The following is a 25,661-nucleotide window of genomic DNA, read 5'->3' as shown; positions in this document are numbered from 1 at the left end:
GACAGATTGGCAACAGGAGGGACCAAGCTGAACACAGGTCCAGAACTTCACTGATCTGAAAGTTTGGCTTTAAAGATATTAGAAAGTCATTTATTCTTGGTATTTTCTAAAATGCCCACAAAACTGAAGTTATTGGTTATGTAGGATATTTTATACTTAATGATTCTCATTTCAGAGATGCTCAGGTATTAGTGAGATCCTACTCAGCCCTGACTCTCTTTTAGCTCTGCCAGTGTCTGCTCTTGAGATGATCACTTACATTAATTAATTAACTGTGACTTTGTCTTTCCCTGCATACAGCTGGGCTCCAACATTTAGCATCTTGCATCTGAAGTGGAAGAAATGGGGAAAGGACATTTGCATGTTTACATCCTGATATAGCAAAGGATAAACTCTCCTACCTCAGTCCCCCAAACACCTTTTCACAGCCCATTCTTCATCCTCCACAGTCTCTTTTTTCCGTAAGACAATAACACTGTATGTACTTCACTGATTCTAAAATGTACTCCCCCATACCTTCACATCTCTGAAAAAAAATGGGTCTTTTTTTAAATTTTATTTTCATCATTGTTCAAGTACAGCTTTCTCCCACTTACTGCCATTCCAGCTCACCCACCCAACCCTCCCTCCCCTCTTCCCCTCCCATCATCCCCCACCCCTAGTTTTTGTCCATGTGTCCTCCAAATTTGTTCCTGTAAACCCTACCCATTCCCCCCTGAAATTCCCTCTTCTCTCCCCTCTGGTCACTGTCGGTCTGCCCCCTATTTCAGTGTCTTTGGTTATATTGTGCTTGTTTCTTTGTTTTGTTGTTTAGGTTCCTGTTAAAGGTGATATCATGTGGTATTTGTCTTTCACTTCCTGGCTTGTTTCGCTTAGCATAACGCTTTCCAGCTCCATCCATGCTGTTGCAAAGGGTAGGAGCTCCTTCTTTCTTTCTGCTGCATAGAATTCCATTGTGTAAATGTACCATAGTTTTTTGATCTATTCATTTACTGATGGGCATCTAGGTTGCTTCCAGCACCTAGCCATTGTAAATTGTGCTGCTATGAACATCGGGGTGCAAAGGTTCTTTTGGATTGGTGTTTCAGTGTTCTTAGGATATAGTCCCAGCAGTGGAACTGCTGGGTCAAAAGGCAGATCCATTTTTAGTTTTCTAAGGAAGTTCCATACTGCTTTCCATAGTGGTCATACCAGTCTGCAGTCCCACCAGCAGTGCACTAGGGTCCCCTTTTCTCCACATCCTCTCCAACACTTGTTTGTTGCTTTGTTTATGATGGCCATTCTGACTGGTGTGAAGTGGTATCTCATTGTGGTTTTAATCTGCATCTCTCTGATAGCTAGCGATATTGAACACTGTTTCATGTGTCTTTGGATTTTCTGTATGTCCTCCTTGGAGAAGTGTCTGTTCAAGTCCTTTGCCCATTTTTTAATTGGGTTACTTGTCTTTTTAGAGTGTAGTCATGTAAGTTCTTTATATATTTTGGAGATTAAACCCTTGTCTGAGGTATCATTGGCAAATATGTTTTCCCATACAGTTGGTTCTCTTTTAATTTTGATACTGTTTTCTTTAGCTGTGCAAAAGCTTTTTATTTTGATGAGGCCCCATTTGTTTATTCTTTCCTTTATGTCCCTTGCTCTAGGAGACATGTCAGTAAAAAAGTTTCTGCGTGAAATATCTGAGATTTTCCTGCCTACGTTCTCTTCTAGGACTTTAATGGTGTCACGGTTTATATTTAAGTCTTTTATCCACCTTGAATTTATTTTTGTATAAGGTGTAAGTTGGCGCTCGAGTTCCATTTTTTTGCATGTAGCTGTCCAGTTCTCCCAACACCATTTGTTGAAGAGGCTATTTTTATTCCATTTTATGTTGCTGCTTCCTTTGTCAAATATTAATTGACCGTAGAGACTTGGGTTTATTTCTGGGCTCTCTGTTCTGTTCCCTTGGTCCATGTGCCTGTTTTTATGCCAGTACCAGGCTGTTTTGATTACAGTGGCCTTGTAGTATAGTTTAGTGTCAGGTATTGTGATCCCGCCTACTTTACTCTTCTTTCTCAAAATTGCGGCAGCTAAGGAATGGGTCTTTTAATCTATGAAGTCATAAATGACAGCATTTTTCTTACTGCACACAAAAGGGTTTTTTTTAGTAAATTATTTGATTGTATGAAATCCAGTAAAATTTGCTAGTATTTCTTGAAGGCTAACTCAGTCCCAATTTATTTTAAGGGCTTTTCTCCCTCGGTTTTTTTCTCCACAAGAACCCCATGACGAGGTAGGAACCCAACTTAGCCCTGTTTACAGACACACACACACACACACACACACACAAAACAATCTCAGAGGGATGAAGTGACTTAGTAAGTAGCAAAGCCAGGCTTTGAACATCGGTCTGATGGGGCCACTGGTCCTCACTCTGCTCCACCACACACCTCCCCTCCACCAGAGCCTGCGGTGGAAGAGGATCATTTGATTTGACCTTCAGTGTTCTTTCTCCCAAGGAGTTTCGCCAAGATAAGTTTGCCTTTAACTGTAAAATACTAATCATACACTGTAAAACAGCTCATGGAGCATTTTAATTTATTTAATAAACACTAACAGACTCTTGATATTATGGGGATACAAAAATGACTAGAACACAGTCCATCTCCAAGGGCCCAGGCAAGTGCAAGAGGCAGATGCCCCAGACAATCATTAACAACAAGGGTAGTTCCAGAGCAGGAGAAGTACCAGGTACCTTAAATATAGGGTATCTCAGGTAACAGGCTGAATTTGAGCTGAACTCTGGGAGCTGAGAGGTGGCTTCCCCAAGGACATGACTTTGACTCTGAGTGTTGAGTCATGAGAACTTGCTTTGGGGTTTCATGCACAGTTCCAAATGTTGGCTGCATGAGTGACTCGGTCAGTCGATCAGTGAAAGGGGGAACGGACAATGGCTTCAAAGAGACTGAGACTATAACTCAGGGACAACTGTGTGTGAGGAGCAGTCAAGGAATGACAAAACTTTGAGGGAGCCTTAGAAAGGAATGGGAAGAGGAGAGACAGCAGAGGTCATGGAAACCAAGCAAAAGTCCCCCAAGGAGGAAGCGGTCAGCAGTGCCCATTTGTTGTCCAATGAAACAAACAAAAGTAAGTTGCTTTATGATTCCACCCTGTCAAACCCAATTCACTGAATTAAAAGGTTACAAGCAAAAATCGGTGGAGAAAAAAAATGTTTGTGGCCAGGCTGCCACTAATGCCTTGGCTCCACCCAGGAAGCCCAGACACAGAATACACAGGGAGGGATGACACAGGCGGACTTAAAGTGTGAAGACAGGTAACATATACAAAAATCTGACTGTTACAAGTGTAATTGAGTGGGAAAGTGTTTATGAGAGAGAAGGATGGAAGGAGAGGAGCCAAGTCCTCCATGAGACATTTACCTGTAAACTGAGAAGCTCAGAATGAGTAGCTCTAGGCCAAAGGGTGAGGGAGGGTTGTTAGAACAGCCCACCCAAGACAAAGTGCCATGGGAGGGGTTGGAGGGTTAGCAGGAAGGGCAGGGTCTCCAGGACATGTGTGCCAGACCTGGGGATTCCAAGTCCAGCTTGCTTTCCTTGTCACCAGAATATCTCCTATCATCCTCACCTGGCGGTTTCCATGGAGAATTGTGGCCTGCAGGTGCATACAGGGCCAGGGGTACTGAAGGAGTATGTCCACCTTTTTTCCCCTCTCTGGTTTTCCCAGCAAATCTTTCTGCTGTGAAGACTCTGGCTAAAGTCCAGTTTCCCGAGACACTCTCAGTAATATTTATAAATCTGATGGGTAAAGTGCCTGCTAACTTTCTAGTGCATGTATTTAGTATTATTTTATTCCCCTTCCCTGCGTTTATTGAGCGCTGTTGAACGAAACTTGCAGGTTAGTAAGAGGTAAGACAACCCACTGAATAGTTTTCTGTGAGTGGGCACAAAAGCTTGCATCTCAGCTGAGAGGCAGAGAGAGACAGCAAGTGGCTTTGAGGGAGAAACATTGTTGCTTTCAAGTTTTCAAGCTCTGATTTAATTCAGAACAAAGAGCTACATGGAATCAATTGAGGGGGTCTTTCCTCTTCGTTCTCTAACAGTTAGTTGAAAGCCTCCTGCTTGGGAAGAAACAATTCACAGCCCCATCATCTTTTAAATCAGTGCTGCTCAAGCTGGGATCAGGGGCCAGTTTCTGTTCATTTCTGCAAATTGTTTGTAACCCAGTCTACAATGAGATAAGTACAGAAACAGAGCAAGCATTCAGAACTTTTATGGCAACCTTACGCAATAGTTTTATGTCCATTGAATCTAAAAAAAAATTGAGCTTGTGTTTTGTTTGTCACTGGAGGGTTTTTAAGACAACCCACAGAATTGGAGAATATATTTGCCAATACCTCTGATAAGGAGTTAATATCCAAAATTTATAAAGAAATTACAAAACTCAACACCAAAAAACCCCACACAACCCAATTTTAAAAATGGGCGAAGGACTTCTCCAAAGAGGACATACAGATGGCCAATGCATGCACAAAAAGATGCTCAACGTCACTAATCATCAGGGAAATGCAAATTAAAACCACAATGAGATATCACCTCACACTTGTCAGAATGGCCATCATCCATAAATCAACAAACAAGAGCTAGGGAGGATGTGGAGAAACGGCAACCAGTCTGCACTGCTGGTGGGAATGCAGTCTGGTGCAGCCACTGTGGAAAGCAGTATGAAGAGACCTCAAAAAATTAAAAATGGCCCTGGCTGGTGTGGCTCAGTGAATTGAGTGCCAGCCTGCAAACCAAAGGGTTGCAGGTTGGATACCCAGTCAGGGTACATGCCTGGGTTTCGTTCAGGCCAAGTCCCCCGTAGGAGGCATGCAAGAAGCAGCCACACATTAATGTTTCTCTCCCTCTCCTTCTCCCTCCCTTTCCCTCTGTCTAAAAGTAAATAAATAAATCTGTAAAAGAAATAAAAAATGTACCTGCCTTTTGACTCAGTGATCCTAATTCTGGGAATACAGCTGAAGAAACCCAAAACACTACATTCATTGCAGCATTATTTACGATAGCCAAGATATGGAAGCAGCCTGGGTGCCCATGAGCAGATGCGTAAATCAAACAACTATGGGACATTTACACAGTGGAATACTACCACCACTCAGCCATAAAAAAGAAGAAATTTTTACCCTTTGTGACAGCATGAATGGACCTGGAGAACACTATACTAAGTGAAATAAGCCAGTCAGAGAAAGACAAATGCCATATGATTTCACTTATATGTGGATTCTAAAGAACAAACTGAACTAACAAAATAGAGACGGACTCATAGATAGAGAGCAGGATGACAGCTAAGGTGGGTGTGGGAGGAAGTAAGGGGGTGGAGGGATTGAGCAAAAAGGAAAAAGGGCTCACAGACGTGGACAACAGTGTGGGGATGACAGGGGTTGAGGGGAGGAGGGTGTAAGGGAACTAAATGTTAACAGAAAAAAACAATAAAAATAAAAATAAAAATTTACAAAGAAATTACTTCTTCTAGTAGTTTATCTTATTTTTTAAAATATTGGTACACAATATCCCTGACCTGTGTGGCTCAGTTGGTTGGATGTTGTCCGTCAAACTGAAAGTTCCTGGTTTGATGCCCGGTCAGGGCATATGCCTGGATTGCAGGTTCAGTCCCCAGTCAGGGCATGCAGAGAGGCAACTAATTGATGTTTCTCTATCACATTGCTATTTCTCTCCCTCCCTTCCCCATTCTGTAAAATAAATAAGTAAAATCTTCAAAAATATCAGTACATGATGGATTCAAGATAAAAATTGGTCCCTCCCTGCAGGGGTTTTGAGACACATTGTTCTGAGCCACGAAGGGGCCCCCCAAAGCACTCTGCTCAAAGCACAGGCAGTGAAACCCGACAGTCCCCGAAAGACTCAGAAACACTGGCGACAAGTCAGAAGGGAACTTGGAACCACCCTGCAGGCTTTCAGAGTCAAAACAGGTTCTTGGCCAGATTCTTGGCCAGCTTTCCAGATTTCTGCCAGCAGGAAATACAGGTAAGGAGGCTCCTGGAAAGCGGAGTCCCCAGGTTTGTCTGGAGTGGATGCTTCATTTACATGAAATTCACACGAGCTGATCAGAGGAGGGGCACAGAGAGCCTGGGAGTTAGTTCCCAGTGGTGCCTGCAGAGCCAAGCGTCACGTCTGCTTCTTCCAAGTCGAGAGAAGGGTCCCAAGCTGACAGAGTCACAAAGCCCAGGGCATACATCACCATGTGGCCATGATGGTGTTGTTAGATAAAGTGGGTATTTGGGGCCAGAAACCAGCCCTTCAAAGTCACCACAGTTACCTGTGGTTACTTGTGCATGACGAGGAGGGTGAGGTCTGCTGCGGGACTAAATCTGACAGGGAGAGGCCAAGACATGCCCACGTGAGCTGTTTCAGGGGGTGCGCTCACTGAGCCAGACCTTCAGCACTCACGGGCAATTGAAACTCCTGTGTCCCTCGTGGACCTTGCCAGGGTCCCATTATCTGTATTCTTAGCTGTGCTCCTATGTCTTTAGTTGGTGTCTTCCATTACACTAAATGAGTTGAATTTTTGCTAGCAGAAAAAAAAAATCTTCCCATATCTTTTGCAATCTTCTCACATCTATTACATTCTGTACCCAGTGGGTTCTGAGTAAATGTTGACTAACCCATTAATAAAGTGATATAAATCAAACAGCAGGTTCCTTTTTTTTTTTTTTCACTTTCGAAGTGCTTTTATTTTCCTTGCTGGTGCAATGTTTTACTCAAAGCTGCATGAATTTGATTCAAAACTTTGAAAAATTAAAGAACATAGGAAAAATAATACAAAACTTAGGTAATTTGGATCCCGTGTTCCAGGGATCATGCCCAAAGAACTTAACAAAGACATGTCAATATCTAATTCGATTGGGCCAAATCTGTCTGCTCACCATTTGAGGAAGTCTCAACTGATAAAATTTCTTGGAGGGGAATTAAGAAACAAGACCCATTACATTTGTTTTCCACTCCCTCTTCTCTTTTGAATTCCTTGAAAATTGCACAAAAAGGATCAAATGGAAGCTGGAGTGCTTTTTTTTACAGCAGTGAAACGCAGCCTCAATGTCCAGTGAACAAGGCACCAGCTACAAAGGAGCTGGGAGGGAGAGATGGAGGGCAAGATTGAGGAAGAGAGAGAGCCTGTGGGGGTACAGCCCAGTCTGTGGGGGCCAACCTCGAGCCACCACCGTAGACACAGGCTCCGTTTGGTGAACTGGCAGCATCTAGAACATAGAAGTTTTATCCATTCCTCCCACATCATCCTTTGGTCTCCTCTCCTACACCCACGCACCCCACCCCCATCTTTGCTTAGCCAAACTCACTTCCCTTCTCATGAAGAAAAGGGGGAAACACGTTTGACTGGGGGTGGACAGTGACCTGCACTATGTTTTGAATGAGGATTTCGTTTTTGCTTGTTATCCCATTATCTCTGTGACTGCCTTAAAACCTGGCAATGAAGCCAACCGTTTCTTTGAAGAAAACTTCAAACTCTTTAAATAAAGTAAGGCTCAACCTCCCCAAGCAATGCTGCATGCACAAAACCCTGGGAGAATTACAAGTTGTGTTTTAGAATCTTGTCACAAGCTGTTCCAGAAAAAACATACTTAGTATGCCACTGTAATGCCATTTGGTCACATTATTGTTCATATAATAAGTGAGCACAAGCTATAATAAAGAAGGTAAATAGGGAAGAGGGAGCCACAAAATATATAATCCACTCAGCTGAGGCCCAAGTCTCCAGAATCCTGCCCTTTTTCAAATGACCTTGTGAAAGCTGAGAATTAGGGAACAGGGAGGAAAAGAACTTTGCTTATTCTTTCCTGTTTCCTTTGTTTGGTTTTCTGACAAATACTTTTTTTGTAGCATAACTTTGGTATATTTACTATTGGCAGAAGCTTGTAAAATAATTCTTTATTAGCGTGCATGATTTTATTCAATAATTTATCCTGCAATCAGAACACCATTGCCTGTAGAATCATGTGGGCTATATTGGGATATTTTCTAGGATATCAGGAAAAGGACTGAGGAAGAGAGAGCGAGAGTGCGCAAGAAAAAAATTAAGAGCCAACTCTAAAAGTGAATGAATCGTTTAATTCCTGCTATAGCGAGGCCCAGCTGCTTGCACAGTACATGTTTCTGTCTGTGGGTGTTTGTAGGGGTGCAGAGGATGTGGAGGAGACGACAGGACGCTATCCTGAGCCTGTTGTAAACTTCCCCACTCATACCCACAACTCCACACTCCTAGCGCTCTCCGGCCCTTTGGAGAACGAGGGCAATCCAACCGCAGAGACCAGGATAGGTCTGGATGGCCCCCGATGTCAACCTTGCCGTCTGTCCGGAGCAGATGTCTCTTTTCTTGGAAAAGGCTGCAGCTCCCCGACATCTTAGACACGGTGCACCCGCATCATTCACACTTGGGGATCCGGAAGCAGACCCAAAGTGGAAGGGGTTGTAACAAGATTGTAAAATACATTTTGTACTTCTTTCTAAATGCCAACGGTCAGAGTGGATGCAATCTTTTGGGGCAATGGAGGCTAACTGCGTTTGGAGGTTTTGGTCTTTGTTAAAGACCATGTTGGGCTTCATTCGCCAGGTGTGTGGGGACGGGGTGACGATAAATGGGGAACCCAATTCAAAGTCTGCTGTGTGCCACTCCTTGGCCCCAACCAAACTCATCCAGACCCCCCCCACTCCCTCACCCCACCTCTGCAAACTACCCCCCATGACCTTGAATTGAAGTGCCAGTGCCCTTCAAAATGCTACACCCCCCATCAAACTCTGCAGCAGGGCTGAGGAAGCCAGAAATCTCTCCAGTGACTTCAGTGTCCGGGAGTTGGTTAGAATCTAGTTTTGACCCGCAGGGCCCAATTCTTTCAATTCAGGTGATAGAAGTGTGTTACCATCCATTCCTTCTTCTACTGATTGCCATAAACACACCGAAGTATTTGATGGGGCCCGTGGGCACGCTCTTGCTCCGTTTCTTTCCAAGTCACGCGCGCCTCTGCCTTCTGTCTTTCACATGGAACTCAGGCCAAAAGCCAATGATTTCAGTATAAAGGAGTTTCATTCTCAGAGTGCTTGTAAACTAAAGTGACCTTTGGGGCTGAAAGTCCTTTTCGCAAAGCAATCTTCTGGGCAAAATGGGCTGAGAGCAGTTCGAGTCTCACCACTGAGCCAGAGGCCCCACAGCGACCACAGAGAAGAAAAGGGCGGAGCTCGAACTCGGAGGAATGGAAAAGCTGGCTGTGCTGCGCGCTTGCCACGAATCCTCCAGCTCAGCGGGACTCCTGGAGCAGTGAGATTCAGTGGGGAGGGAAGTTACCACCTGGAAGCCACTGATGCCTCCTGTGTGTTTTGTCTTTACTGCTCAAGGGAGTGGGCCTGGGGTGCATATTTGTAGTGTGTTCATTGACTCAATGAACAGTTCCTGTGTGTCTTCTTCGCATCACGAACTATTCTAAGCACTAGGAATATACATCAGTGAACAAAAAAACTCCTAGGAATTAGTATGAAAATACAGACAACCCAGCAGCAAAGTGGACAAGACTTTGCAAAAATGTTATCAAATGGCCAATACGTATGGTATATATACAATATAGATGCTTTGCCTCCTTAATCATTAGAGAAATGCACATTAAAATCCCAGTGTTACACAATTACAATCTCACCAAAAAGGCTAAAATGTAAAGACCAACAATACAAATGTAAGAAAGGATGTTAGCAACTGGAACTCTCATATGCGGCAGGCAGGTGATAAATTAGCACAAGTGCTGTGGAACTGTTTAGCATTACCTATTAAAGCTGAAGAAATACATGCATGTCCTGTGACTCGGCAGTTCCACCCAAACAGAAGTGTGTGTGCAGAGGAGAGGTGCAAGGACGGGCATAGAGCAATAGCAAAAAGCTGGAAACCTGAATATCTACCAACAGGACAATGGAGAAATAAATGGTGCAATATTTATACTACAGGGTGCTGTATAACAATTATAAATAAATTCCTGCCACAACAACAAAGAGAAGCCTCAGAAACACAATGCTGAACAAAGAGGCCGGACACAAAAGAATATACAATGTGTGATTAAATCGAGGGGATAAAGTGAGAAAGGGCAAGGCAAGTGAGGGCCTGGGTAAGGGACTGATGACGATACCTGACCATGGAATTTTGTTTGGGTACAAAGAGAGGACCAGAGGGCAGTGAGGGGCAGGGAAGAGGGTGGGGCAGGGTTACCAGCAAAAAGGGAACTGAGAGGCAGAGGGGGTGTAGTGCCGGGACTGGAGATTATGGAGGGTTTACAGTGATAGTGACAGGGTCCAGAGAGTGACCACTGAGGTTAGTGAGTGAGGTGGGGGGAGAGGGGCGACAAACCGAGAGGTCAAGACACTGAGAGGACTGGTATCAAAGCAATGACCAATGTGTGTGTTAAAACGAAGAATTAAGACAGGAGTGGTGTTGGAGAGACTTACAGTAAGCTAGAGATCGTAATTGTTGAGATGTGCAGGGAGCCGTCCTGGGGTCAGATGATGATGCTCTGGTAAGGGTTTGTAGAGAGTGGATGATGTGGTTTGATGATGTGAGATTAAAGCTCGGTGAATTTGAGGAGGATGGTTGGGAATGCGCTGCGATCATTGAAGAGGGGGAAGAAGGGCACCCCTAGGCCCAGTGGCCCCAGGGGCAGGGGGTTGGGAAGAGGACAGCAGAGGAAGCGGTGACCCCAAGGGAGATCCACATTTTGTTTCGAGCAGGAAGCTGAAGAGAACATTCAGGAATGAGGTAGAGGGTATAGGGGTTTTGCTGATGCCGAGGGTTGAACAGGAGGGGTTCAGGGATTGGAGAGAATGGGACAAGCAGACAGAATAGAGAAGTGAGATTAGGAAGCAGGACAGGAGGAGTGACCTGGGGCCAGGAATGCTCCACAGGATGACTGACTGGACAGGGATGAAGGCATAAAGAGATTAGTACTAATTGACTCCACAGAGATTGGTGGGGAGGCTGTCCATGGTTTCTTATTAGCAGTTCAATTAACTTCTGTTTAGTTTGTTGGTTTCCTTAATCTTAGTTTTCTTCATGTGCTTTTGAATTTTGTTTGTAACCTTTGTTTTGTTTGTTTTGTTGTGGTGTGTGTGTGGTTTGCCTTGTTATTTCTTTCTGAGCTCACTCCCCTACTGCGGTTTTGTGGCCTAAATCAGGGCTCCCAGAACCCTCGAGTGCAGGATCAGGTGCTTTCAAACTTAATAGAGGTAAGTCAGGTGTGAAGGGCACCGGGCCGCTCCGAGGTGGTCCTGATGCTGCTCTCTGCTGCATCCTGCCAGCGCTTACGCCACCTTCAGACCAGCTGGAGCCCACTGCAGTGGCCCCAGCTGTTTGAGGTCCCGGTCACACGTGGGAAAGCCCACCTCTGGCCCAGGCTCACCCAGCACCAACATACTCCTTGTACTGACTGGGATGAATTTTAACTGAATCAGAGATCTAAAGGCAAAAAATTGAATCTAATTTTTAAGAAATGGTCAGCATTGGGGAAGGTCTTCAGAAGAAATATATTTTGAGATAAATTTTCACATAATGAATTAAGAATTCTTACAAACCATTTTAAAAAGGTTTTATTTATGTATTTTTTAGAGAGAGGGGAAGGGAGGGAGAAAGAAAGGGAGAGAAACATCGATGTGAGGGACAGATATCGATCAGCTGTCTGACTGGGGACTGAACCCACAACTTCGGCATGTTCCCAGACCCGGAAGTGAATCATAGATCTTTTGGTTTGTGGGATGACGCCCAACCCACTGAGCCACACTGGTCAGGGTACAAGTCATTTTTTTTAAATTGAGGTATAATTGATGTATAACATTATACTAGTTTCAGGTGTAAAGCATAATGATTTGGTAATTGTATATATTGTAAAATAATCATCACAATAAGTCTAGTTAATGTCCATCACTACACATAGTTAAAAGGCTATTTTCCTTGTGATGAAAACTTACAAGACTCTCTTAGCAACTTTCAAAAACACAGTATAGTATTACTTAACTATAGTCACCATGCTGTACATTACATCCTGAGGACTTATTAATCATCTCACCTCCACCAGGAAGCCTTCCTTGTTTACCATCACAACCACCCTAATCTGATTAATCTATCTCTTTTCCGGGTTTTGTGCAATATTTTTTAAAATTTTGATTATACTCTTGTCTTCTTGATTGACTTGTTCCTTTTCCCAATGCTGTATGAGAGCACCAAGTCTAATTTGATTTTTGCGTTCCCGAGGCCTAGCTCACTGGAAGCACTCAAAGATTCTTTGTTGGATATATGAATGAAGAACTTGTTACTTTGCTATACATAGCTGGTTTAGCCACGCCAGTTCTGTGCTGAGCACAGTCCACTGGGAGGCAGTGTTGCGCAGTGAAAAGCTCTCAGCTTTGTGAGACAGGAAGCCAGGGCTTCCACATCATTTCAGCCACCTTCTACCTGCCGGTCCCCAAGCCACGCAGTCTCCTTCAGACACCAGCAAAATAGGAAGAACGAGAAGAATTTTCCTACAGGATTTTTGTGAGGATTAAAGATAATTTAGGTAGATTTAGGTAAAGAAACCAGTGTATTGTAGGTGTATTTATCATAAGGTAGCTTTTGATTATTGGCTTATGTAATAAGAATCACAATTACAGGTAAAGACCTAGTTCCAAGAAGTAAGTGTTCTTCACAGTCAGGCTGCAAACAATCCTCACTCGAAAAGCTCAGCCCACTTCTCACTTCCCGCAGCTGGTGGAGGGCAGATGCCTGGGGTTCAGGGGTTCTTGGGGCTCCTTGGGACTGGCTCAGGCAAGTCACGGGCTTGAGGGACTATTATCGCCAGGCCCTGGTTCAGCTGCATGTGCATTAAATAGATTTTTGTGCACTGGCCTGGGAAACAAGCCACCATCTATAATTCTGTTTCTATGGGGAAAGGCTTTCTGTGTTCCAAACAACCAACTTAATAATGAACGCCTGGAATACAACCCATTTGTCGACGGGGACCAGCTGACTGAGTTTACATGGCTCAGCCAGCCGCCCAAATGACTGCACAGTGTTGATCTAATTACAATGAATTCTCTACAGTGACTAATCTAGCTGTGGTCTCCACAATTGAAGAGGAATTTTGAAAAATTGGAGAGGGTTCTACAAAGAACCACAACGATGATTAAAGGACAGAAGGAAAATCTAGTCTGGGTTCCTATAGTTTTCAGAGGCTATAGAAACTACCCATGTGACAATTACTCTCAAATAAGAAAGGGTTTGATTCTGTGCTGTGTCAAGTGAATTCATCACTTGCTAAGGGACTATGAATTCCCGGAGAAGGGACCCAAGGTCCCTTGCGCCCAGGTCCGGGGAACAGACACTTTGCGGGCTTTTACATACAATACTTAGATTTGTCCTCAGAGCCACCCTGCCAGATGGACATCAGTATGTCTGTTTTACAGATGAAGAAACAGATTTGGAGAAATTAATTTGTCAAAAATCTTATAGCTAATAATACAGAACATAGATTCAAATCTAGGCCAGGTTAATTTCAAAGCCCCTCTAACTTACTGCCTACAATGCAGCAGAGTGATCTCCCTGAAATACAAACCTGAGACACCCTATCCCCACAAAAAACAGTTCCACGGCCCCGCTGTACTCTCAGAATCTAACTCAAGCTTCTTAACCCGCCTGATGGGACCCGAGTGTCCTTTCCTTGCTTCCTGCCCTCATCTGTTCATCCAGCCCCAGGGCTGTGTTCAAGTGTCTCCCCGTTCCTCCATTCCTCCGTGGGCATTTCCAGCCTCCATGCCTGCACACATGTAGCACCTTCTGCTCTCTGGCCTTCCTCTTCCATTGACCAACTTTCTTCTACTCAACTTTGTGGATCTCAGCTGGCAGGTGCCTTCCCTGAGCCTCCAAGTTGGGCTCATCCGCTCTCTCCCTGGTCTCACAGCCTGTCCCATGCCTACATAATAGCATTTATTACACTGACTCGTAACTGCATGCTGATTTAGCTTTTGACTCTCCCCAATACACACACACACACCCTCACTCAATAATTACACGTCAATTAAAAGTTGAATGATCATATCACAAGCTATTTTTACAAACAACAGCCCAAACACTGACATCTGCAAAAACATTTACCTTGTTTTTAAAAGAAGATTTGAGGGTATGCCAGTTTGACCTTAGCCCTTCTTTGCTGGTCCCTCATTTTCTGATATGTTTGCTTGAGAAGAAGAAAAGGCATACAGCTGCCAGAAGGATGCTGGGAGTTGTGCAAAATGTTAGCATGTGCACAGAGTGTGCCCCAGAGTGGACACCATCCACCACCTCGGTCAGGGCAGAAAGGAGACGGAGATCCTTTCTTCCCTTAGCTTCAGGAAGGACCCAGTGAATCCATTACTTTCAAAGGAACACTGATCTTCATGAAGTCCTCCAGAGAGAAATCTCCAATCCTAGCCGGTGTCAATAAACCCTCAGGGTAGGGAAATTCTTTCTTTCGTTTAACTCTAATAAGTCCATTCTTCTGGTGCTCTTAGCAACAGAGAAAAAGCAGCCATCATCCTCCATGAAGTGCCTCCCCTGAAGTTTATATCCAAAGCTGATGCTTCTTAAATCATCCTGAAGCCTTTCCCTTCTTGGGTAAATCATTCCAAGCCCCTTAGCCCTTCTTTGCTGGTCAATGAATGACTATTGGGCTTTTGCTCTGAACTCTCCACATTCTCTGAATCCCATTGAACTATAGAGACCAGAGCCATCCCCAGCTCTCTGTTTCAGCTCTGATCAGTGCAGAGCAGCGTAGCAATTACCTCATGATATAGACATGCTTTTCATTTGCCACAGTTCTCTGCTTGCATTTTTTTTTTTTAATCAACAGAACTGCAGGGTTGTGGCAACTCCTCCTGGTCAACTGGCTATCCACTAAAGCTATACTTTCAATTTTCCAGCCAACTGTCTTTGAGTGGTTGGCACCTTGCCTTTGAATATGTTCACTTTTCAACTCCAAATGCATAACCCTGACATTTTCTCTGTTGAACTCCATCCCGTCTAGGTCCTGTTATTCCAGTTGACCAGAATTGCCTTCTATGGTTCCTCTAGCCTGCCGAGATCTTCCCCTTTAGTGACACCTCAGGCTCTGTGTAATTAGATGCCTGCTTTCTGTGCATATTTCCTATTGATCAGTCCATTAGTCAGATGAAGCTAAATTATGCTGCTGTAAATAAATCACCTCCAATCTGAGTGGCTTAAAACAATGGTTTTGGGTTTTTGCTCTTCCCGTAAGTGGCCTGAGGTGACTTCTGAAAATGGTTAGCTGTTCATTTGAACCAGAAAACCCCACAAAATCATGCAAATCAAGAGGTTCAAATGTTCATGTTCACTTTGAGAACACACAGAAACTGCCCAGGACATCAAGGTCATGCACATTCGAAAAGCCAGCAAGTATCTGAAGGATGTCACTTTACAGAAGCGACATGTGCCATTCTGTCGTTACAATGGTGGAGTTGGTAGGTGTGCCCCAGCCTAACAGTGGTGCTGGGCACAGAGTCAGCGGCCCAAAAAGAGTGCTGAGTTTTTACTGCACGTGCTTAATAATGCAGAGCATAATGCTGCACTTAAGGGTTTAGACATAGATTCTCTGGTCATTGCGCACATCCAGGGGAACAAAGCTCCCAAGATGAGCAGATTAACGCATCCAGGAGCTCTCACTGCCACGGTGAGATGATCTTACCAGGAAAGAGCAGATCCTTCCCAAACCTGAAGAGGAAGTCACAGAAGAGAAAAAGATATCCCTGAGAAAACTGAAGAAACAAAAATTATGACCTGAGAGTAAATTCAGCATAAAATAAATGCTAATAAAAGTAAAAGCAGAATGTTGGTTATCTTTATCAGTAAATATACTTCAAATGTCCTTATAAGATGGACAAACAAGTTTTCTACTGATTAGGATTGAAAACAGATTATTCTCAGGGGGGAAATAGTGGTTTGGGGGTTTCTTTTCCTACTTGCATGACATTTTCTACACTGATCAGCAGAGGGGCTCTGGGCACAAGCGTCACTCCACGTCCAGGTTGGCAGAAGTCCTCCCATCTTGTGACACCACCATCTTGACACAAACCTTCAGGGTTTGTGGGGTCAGGGGCACAAAGCACGAACAATGGAGAAGTTTCACACGTTAACTCCATCTACAAGGGACACACGTCGCTCAGGCTAATGTTTCTTCGGTTAAAGCAAATCACACGATTACAACTAATTCCAAGGGGGACATGCTCTGAAGGAGAGAAGTGTTCATTAGCACGGCCTCCCACAGTCAACTTTCCTGAAGATCTCAATTTTCCTAAACACAGCGATCTTTTATTTTACGTCAACCATAAATTCTTGTAAGAAAACCTGTAGATTCTGGACCTATTTTTCTCCCTCTGAACAGCTCCCACAAAAATAGAGGAAGTTTTTTTTCTTTAAAAAAATATTTTATTATTATTTGAGTACAGTTGTCCCCATTTTTTCCCCTTTGCTCTCCTCTGCCCAGCTCCCCCTCCACAGTCATTCCCCACTCTGTTGTCCATGTCCATGGGTCACTCATCCATGTTCCTTGACTAGTCCCTTCCCCTTCTTTCCACCCTCTTCCCCTTCATCACTCCCCTCTGGTCGCTGTCAGTCTGTTCCTTGTTTCCATGCCATTGGTTCTATTTTGTTCCCTTGTTTGTTTTGTTGATTAGGTTCCTCTTATAGGTGAAATCATATGGTATTGCCTTTTACTGCCTGACTTATTTCACTTAGCATAATATTCTCCAGTTCCATCCATGCTGCCACAAAAGGTAGTAGTTCCTTCTTTCTTTCTGCTGCATAGTATTCCATTGTGTAGATGTACCACAGTTTTTTGAGCTACTCATTTACTGATTGGCACTTAGGATGTTTCAAGCATTTGGCTATTGTAAATAGTGCTGCTATGAACATTGGGGTGCATAAGTTCTTTTGAACTGGTGATTTGGGATTCTTAGGGTGTAATCCAAGCAGTTGAATCACTGGGTCAAAAGGCAGTTCCATTTTTAGTTTTTTGAGGAAATTCCATATTGTTTTCCATAGTGGCTGTACCAGTCTGCATTCCCACCATCAGTGTACTAGGGTTCCCCTTTTTCCACATCCTCACCAGCTCTTGCTGTTTGTTGATTTATTGATGGTAGCCACTCTGGTAGGTGTGAGGCGATATCTCATTGTGGTTTTAATTTGCGTCTCTCTGATGGCTAGTGATGCTGAGCATCCTTTTCTATGTCATAGGCCCTCTGCATGTCCTCCTTGGAGAAGTGTCTATTGAGGTCCCTTGCCCATTTTTAATTGGATTATTTGCCTTACTGATGTTGAGTTGCATGAGTTCTTTACATATTTTGGAGATCAAACCCTCATGCAAGGTATCATTGGCAAATACACTTTCCCATATGGTCAGTTCCCTTTTCATTAAAAATATGAAATTGCACCCTGGTTGGTGTAACTCAGTGGACTGAGCGTGGGCCTTCAAACCAAAAGGTCACCAGTTCGATCACCAGTCTGGGCACATGCCTGGGATGCAGGCCAGGTCCCCAGCAGGGGACTCATGAGAGGCAACCACAAGTTGATATTTCTCTCCCTCTCTTTCTCCTTCCATTCCCTTCTCTCTAAAAATAAATAAATATTTTAAAAGTTTTATAAAACTTATAAAAAATATGAAATTGCTTCATGAATTCGTGTGTCATCTTTGCACCAGGGCCATCTTCGGGCCATTACGCTAATCTTCTCTGTATCATTTTAATTTTAGTCTATATGCTGCCAAAGCAAGCACTAGAGGAAGTTTTTATTCTATGGTCCATATAAAAAAATATTAGGTCAAAGACCAGATTCTACAAAAACTGCTAGTGGAATAATAAGATTGATCTATGAGTAATATGTTTTCTCTCTACTGATGAGGGTGCCATACAAGAAAAAACTGTTAGAAAACCAGTGGCATGAACTTGTGAAAGACATCTCTTCATCAATCTGTCAGAACCACTGCTCATCCAGTTATACTATTATTATTTTCTTTTTTAAAAAATAGTTTTTAAGAGTTTATTTATTTATATTTAGAGAGGGGAAGGGAGAGATGGAGGGACAGAAACATCAATGTGTGGTTGCCTCTGGAGCACCACATGCTGGGGACATGGCTGGCAACACAGGCATGTGCCCTGACTGGGAATTGAACCAGCGACCCTTTGGTTAGCAGACTGGCACTCAGTCCACTGAGCCACAGCAGCCAGGGTGAAAAAATAATTTATCTTCTATTGTATTTTTTCCACTACCATTTATTCCCCTTATACCCTCTTCCACTTCCACCCCCAACCCCTGACAATTACCACACTGTTGTCTGTGTCCAAAAGTTCTTTTTTTTCCTCAATTCTTCCACCTCCCAACCCCCTCCCCCACCAAGTTAACGAACTGAACTAACAAGCAAAATAGAGGCAGACTCATAGATAGAGAGCAGACAGGCCAGCTACACTATTATAAGTTATTGCATGTTATAAACAGAGGAAAGAAGTGCAGACCATTCCCAGTGGTTTTAAAATCTCGCTAAGACAAAGGAATCTGTGAAGTTGAGTGCAGAAGAGGGAAAAGGACAGTAGATTGGGAATCTGAGCCTCACTCAGCTTCCAGGGAGCTCTGTGACCTTGGGAAAGTCATTCTACCCCACCCTAGCTCCACCCTAGCCCCACCCTGGAACGCCTTGGAATAGGGAGGGTCTTGCTGTGTGAATCTCAGCTTGAGTGGCTTATCTGAATCCCCTAAGGAGGTTTTTAAAAACAGGCTTTCTAAACAAGCTAAGGTGGGACCTAAAATTTATTTATGGTTGAGGAGACAATCTCTAGTGATATATATACATATATATATATATTTTTTTTAATTTATTTTCAGAGAGAGGGGAAAGGAGGGAAAGAAACATCAATCAGTAGTTGGGGGTGTGCAACCCAGGCCTGTGCCCTGACAGGAAGTAGAACCAGAGACCTTTTAGTTTGCAGGCTGGTGCTCAGCCTGCTGAGGCACATCAGCCAGGGTTCTAATGCTATTCTGAAATGTGTCGACTAACCCCACAACTCTGTCCCTGACCTTCACTTCTCAGACTTCTTCCACTTCAGTTGTCATCCCTTATCTCCATTTCAAACCTAAACACAACTGAGCTCATCATTTCATTCAACCCTAAAAAATGCTCTTTGTGTATAGATATAGATATAGATATAGATTTCCTACTGGGAAGGTTACTACCATCCATCTAATTAAAAAAAAAAAGCCAGAAAAGCCTGGTTTTATTTTAGATTTTTCTGTCTCCCTACCCAGTTAATCTTTCAGTTCTAAACATCTCTCCTCTTTATGCCCAGAGTCACTGACCCGGCTCACAACTTCACTATCTGTTGCCTGGACTCTTAGATTTGCCTCTTTCTACATTTCTTTCACTTGACTCTCACTGATTCCCCCTCCTATCCCATTCATACCCCTAAGTTCCAGAGTGATCATTCCAACATGAAATATCCACTAAACAGCCTTCAATGGTTTTTTTTCATTGTCACTAAGTTTAAAATCTAAACTGCCTTACAAGGCATTCCATGTCTTTCAAGTTGTTTTCCCACCATTTCAAAGCCATTGGCTGTGGCGTCTCTGCTCACAATATCTCTGCAGCAATACTCAGCTACTAGTGGTCCATCATCTTCTCCATGTCTTTGCACATGCTGTTCTCCAATGGAAGCATCATCCCCACATCTGCTTTCTGAATTATGATCTGCCCACTGCCAGCTTTGGGAAGACTTCAAAGTCTTCTCCCCGGCAGGGTGACAACCTACTTCTGCACTTCCCTTGTACTCTGCTAACACTTCCGTTACAGAATTTATTCAACTGGGTTATAATGGTTTCTCTGCATTTCAATCTCCCTAAAAATTCTTGAATGGAAAGTACTGAGGGCCTAGAGCAATGCCTGACATGAAGCACAAATATGTGAAGAATATATGAATGAATGACCCTGTCAGCGCTAATCATCCTATAATCTATGAACACTTCAGAACAAAATGTGAAGTACAATAATAAATTCTATGATTAAACTAACACCTGAGCAGTGGCTTGCAGAGAGATGGGGATGAACAGAGGTTCGAGCAGGAGAAGAAGCAGCACAGAGTGAGCAGCTGTATAGAGCAAGAGCAGAGTGTGCTTTTTGAACACTTTTAATAATCCAATATGGAGTCACTGTCAGCCATGACAGTTATGTCAAGTGCTATGTGAAGACTGGAGTAATGGGGTGTAATAAGAATGCTCTTGGGAAGGGCCTAGAATGCCTCAAACCACAAGTCTTGGATGATTCCAACCGAATGCTGATGTAAGTGGGACCTCCAACCCTTGTGGGATGTAAGAACTCACAGCTCCGAGCACCCAATACTGGAGCTTGACTGTACCTCGGGTTCTGCTGGATTTCCCATTCACTAGATGTGTGCCACCACTGTAGCCGCCTGGATCGATACCAACACCCATCCCTTCATCTGGGGACACTGCCAGTGACTGGGTACTTCATGCTGGATGATCACTCTGCTTGTTTCTATCGTGTAAGCTCCCCCTCTCTGTGTGTAACCTGTATGTGACTCTATTGGCTTATTGGGGAGGTCTCCCCTAGTAAAAAGGGCATTGTGGAAAGACACGAACGTGTGAGTGGCTCCTTCTGGGGATGTTCCCTTGCTCAGGATAGCAGCTAAGATGGGGGAAAGGAAGACTAACAAGATCATGGGTGTGCAATGCAGAAAAATAACATCCTGGCCCAACTCTGCCTGGTGCAATCCTTCATGCCGAAGTTCTTTTATGAGATTTCATTAGAAGCCAAGTGGCTAGAAAATTAAGATCAGCTTGATTGAAAGTCACTGAATAGCATGATGTCACAGAACTGTTTCAGCCCTTAAAGCAAATTATTTTCATTTCCAGCTGCGTTTTTCTGACTCTCTCCTCAAGTAGTGACATGTGATAAGCCTGAAAAGGCTGAAGCTATCCATAGAAAAGCAAAGAGATGCAGAACTTCCGAACTGAGGAAATCGTCCATTGACTGCTCCCTGGAGGAGAGCCTCACTGACAGGCTCCTTATTGTGCCTACAATGACCAGAACTCAACTATGTGACTTCTGTGGTCAAGGCCACCGCCACTTGAAAAATGTCTCTTTTAATACATTTCTTATTTAAACAAACCTTAGGGAACTGTTTGGTGCCAGATTCTGAGAACTGGCAGTACAATGAATTTTTTTTACTTGAATATTTATGATGCCCAGCCTATAGAATTTAACTTAACAAAGAACATTTACTGCAAGGTAGCTATGTGGATGAATAGTTTTTTTGTGTGCTTACTAAAAATGGGGGCTCCAAAGAAAAATCAAATACCTGTTGGAATAATTCTGCTTCACCCAATGATGGTCAGAAACCACTCGGGGAAATGGGGGTGGAAATTGTAAAAGATCTTATTCTGAAGAGGCAACAGAGTCAAATGTCAAAGTTTAATGAAAACCAGCCCAACCAATGGCTGGGCTATAGGAACGAGCCTCCAGAGCCAGCTCCCTGCTTCTCTCTCTCTTTCTCTCTCCCTTTCTCTCTCTCTCTCTCTCTCCCTCTCTCTCTTTCTCTCTCTCTCTTCCTCCACAAATGGAATTCCTGACATCAGAACTGTGTTAGGGCAAAGACCCTCTTCTGGCCTGACACTTAAGCTTTCCAGTGGTTACTGGTATGACATTGTTAGGCAGGGGAGAACAACAAGCAGTGTTAAGAATATCCTCTGTCAAGTAATAGATATACACCTCACATTAAAAGGCAGCAGGTAAGGTTTTAACATGTGTCGTGTGATGGTTTTAGGCAATCTCTCCTTTTGGGTATAGAGAGACATTAAGAGGTAAACCCCACCTCCATCCTTTGCTCTATACCCACCATGGTCTATATCCACAGCAATTATTAAAAACAAAGTCCAAATAACAATGTTGTGGAAATTCTCTGGCAAATCAGCTTCAGCCTGCAGCCTCTATAAGGGGAAGAGAAATGGACTGGATGGGGTCAGCGGAGGAAAACGCTCCTCTGACCGCAACCTGCTGCATTCTCCTTCCTCAGAGACGAGTGGGACTTTGGCTGGGTGTGGGGCCTGCCCTCGGGTGGCGCCAGCCCCAGCTCCCTCCCATAAGAGGAAGAGCAGATTACGTGGGTTCCACAGCAGTTGATGTTCTTGCTATTATTCCCTGACTTTCCTATGAACTTGTAATTTTTTTCAAGATTGCTTATTATGCTAAAATATAGTCTCTTTGGAAAAGGGTCATGTAGTGAACCTCAAGTAAGCCAACAGCAGAGCAGCTGAGCGGCCTTGAGGATGTGCTTGAGGATGTGCTGCCAAGCAGGTGCCCACGTGCTCCCAGCCCATGTCTTCATCCTCACGGAGCCACCCATGGTCGTCTCACTCCCGCCATATTAATCTGCTCAGGCTGCCATAACAAAATACCACAGAGTGAACGTCTTAAAAACAATGGAAATGTATTTCTTGCAGTCCTGGAGGCTGTGGAGTCTTCAATCAAAGGACCATAAAGTAGGTTTTATTCTGAAGCCTCTCCTTTCGGCTTCTTGATGGTCACCTTCTCCCTGTGTACTCATAGAACCTCTTCTTTGTGTGTGCATTGGGTGGGTGGGTGGGATGAAGAGGAAGAGAAAGAGAGAGGGAGAGAACTCTCTGGCCTCTCCTCCTCCTTTTATAAGAACACTAATCCTATTGGATCAGAACCCACTCTTATCACTTCATTTAACCTTTATTACCTTCTTATAGGCCTTATCTCCAAATACAATCACACTGGGGCTTGAAGTTTGAACATGTGGATCTGGGCAGGACATAGTTCAGCCCATAGCCCCCTTGCTTCCCTCCTCCCAGCTAGCTTCCTGCTTAACTTTGTGTCCAGGGACCAAGTGGCCATCACAGAAATAGATGTGTCAGAAAAGGAACTGGGAAAATTGGGCCCAGCAAAAAAAAAAAAGGCATTTAGAGATAAGAAATGGATTAACTGAGGGAAATAATGCCACCTTTTATTTAGTCTTGTGAACTTAAAACCCAAGAGTAATTTTTGACCCTTCTGGTATTAGTTAGCTATTGCTAAGTAACAAACAACACCGAATTTTCATTAATTTAAACATTAAGATTTACTATCGCTTACGTATCTGGAAGTCATAGGGATTTTGGCTGACCTGGACGGGGCCCAGTTTTACCCTGAAGCAGCAGCAGGTGCTCTGCTTCTGGCTGGAGGCTCGTGGGCTGTCTCTGCTCCACATGTCTCTCACCTAGCAGGCCAGTCCAGGCATGTTACTTTCATGATAGTGGCTGAGGTTCAGGAGCAAAGCAGAAGCACACCAGGCCTTTCAAATCCTAGACTTGGCATGGAGCATTAATGTTTCTGTTTATGCCATTGGCTGAGGCAAGCTGTATGGCCAAGTCCAAGGTCTACCCACAGTGAGGCCATGGCAACAGCATGACTGTAGGAAGGGGTAAGATATTCACTACACCACATCTTCCTCTTCTTTATTTCCCATAGCTGGCACATGACACTGGCTTATTGATGTTATCACCCAAATCTCCTGAATATGTCTCCTTCTTATCTTTCCCATCATCCTCCTCATCTGTGCTATTATGTTCCACCTGGACACAGCAATAGCCTCCTGACTGAGCTAATGTTGAATCTATGTTTAAAAAGCCTTGCATGTTTTTGTTCTTAAACTTCTGCCACGTCACAAGAATGAGCCCAGTCTGGCCTCCTGAAGGATGAGAGGTTATGTGGAGCAATGTCAAGTTGTCACAGTCAAGTCCATTCTAGATCAGCCCCGAGCCGATCTCTAAGCCAAGACGGCCTCAGATCCACAGAACTGCTCAAACTAAAGATTCCTGAGCTGAATATCCAATAAATGCTTATTGTTTAAGTTTGGCACGTTGCTACATGGCAAGAACTAACTGAGACAATGTTTAAGGTAATGTTACTAGGTTTCTAAAAAAATACTGCTACCCCCCCCACCAACACACACCCTTTCTGCTCTTGCCCCCTAAAGCATAAAACTTTCAGATGGGCAGTTCTGGATTTCAATCTTCTCTAAAACATTAACCAGATGACTTTAATTAATAGTTCCAAGGCTCATATTCCTCACCTATAAAATAGAGTTAATAATATTGTGGCAGAGAAGGTATTTAGTTATCCCCGAATGTCTGATATGCCTTTCTTCATGTTTTAGAACCCCAGATTTTTAGCTGGGCACAGGCTCATCCACCCAGGTATGATTATCTGACTAAATTCTGGACAGTGAGCTCTAAGTCAAATATCACGTAGTAGAAATCTTCCTAAGGGAGCTGGTACATTTCCCCTGCCTCCTTTTTCTTCATCCCTTTTCTCTCTGTTGGCACTGCAGCCAGTGGCCAATTATGAGGGAGAAGGCGCTCAGATCCCTAAGCACTTTGTGAAGCACAACTGTGAAACCCGCCGCAGACGGCCTACCTCTGGACTTTCATGCAAGAGAAATAGAATTCTCTCTTGTTTAAACCATTGTCATTTTAGGTTTCTGTTACTCGTAATTGAAACTAATCCCAATATAAATGCCTTCCTTGCTGGTTTGTTGTGAGTTAGTGACAGTACAAGTGCCTGGAGTCATGCCTAGACACAGTCAGTGACAAAAAAAAAAAATGAATGTAGCTCTTATTATTTTTTATTGATAACAATAGTACGGGCAATACCAACGTACCTCCCTGGCTAATCTTGGGATAAAATTGCCCATGCTGCCAATTTTGTTGAAGTCAGCTCAAGTTATGGCTATAGTCCCAAAATTTACATTTACTGATATATAGATCCATGTGTTTGTTGATCATTTCATCTTAAAGAGTTTTCTTCTTAACTCATCACTCGCTAAAGCAGAAGTTTTGTCTTAATGACATTTAGGAAACAGATGTACACGAGCAGGGGCAGCAGGGCACTCACACTGTCACAAACTGGAGCTCACTCTGGCGGTGCCGTCCACACATAGCACACCAGAGAAGGCTGTGAGCTTGTTCTGTAGAATTCCTTTTCCCTCATAAACATTTCGAAACTATATTAAGAAAATGCAATCTTTGTATGTACTTGACAAGCAATATTACATATAAAATACTATATTTACTAAGCAATGCTATTTCTTAAAAAATTATACCTCAGCTTGACAATATTGAAAAACTTCATTTTAGATATTAGGAGAAATGCTTTTTAGAAAACTATTACCATTATAACTCTGCCATGAGATTCTTTGCTATTCCCTACTGTGAAGATCATTATTTTGAGATGTGGAAAGTCAGCAAAAAGGCATGCAGAACCTCCCCCAGTACTGAATCAATTTTTTAAGACAAATTTCCCTCAGAAATATGGTGAAACACAGAGAACTCATTCATAATGTGTTCCTCAAGCAAAAATTCTTTTAAACGATTGTGACATTAAAAAAAGAACTCTCAGAGAAATACTGTTCACAGTGGATTCCATATGGCATTTGATAGTTATGTGTCATTACCAAAGAAACTAACAGGGTCCAATTTAAGTGGAATGACGCTTTTCCCATTAAGGTGTCTTTTAAAAT

At 43.4% G+C, this 25,661-nt stretch overlaps 1 pseudogene; it reads right to left on the bottom strand.

Moving 5' to 3' along the window:
* Positions 1-17,729: 17,729 nt before the first annotated feature.
* Positions 17,730-17,851, bottom strand: LOC114514941 (annotated as a pseudogene).
* Between the last annotated feature and the right edge of the window lie 7,810 nt (positions 17,852-25,661).

The sequence above is a fragment of the Phyllostomus discolor genome, chromosome 7 (assembly GCF_004126475.2).
Source record: "Phyllostomus discolor isolate MPI-MPIP mPhyDis1 chromosome 7, mPhyDis1.pri.v3, whole genome shotgun sequence".
NCBI lineage: Eukaryota > Metazoa > Chordata > Mammalia > Chiroptera > Phyllostomidae > Phyllostomus > Phyllostomus discolor.
This window is presented reverse-complemented; position numbering and strand designations above follow the sequence as displayed.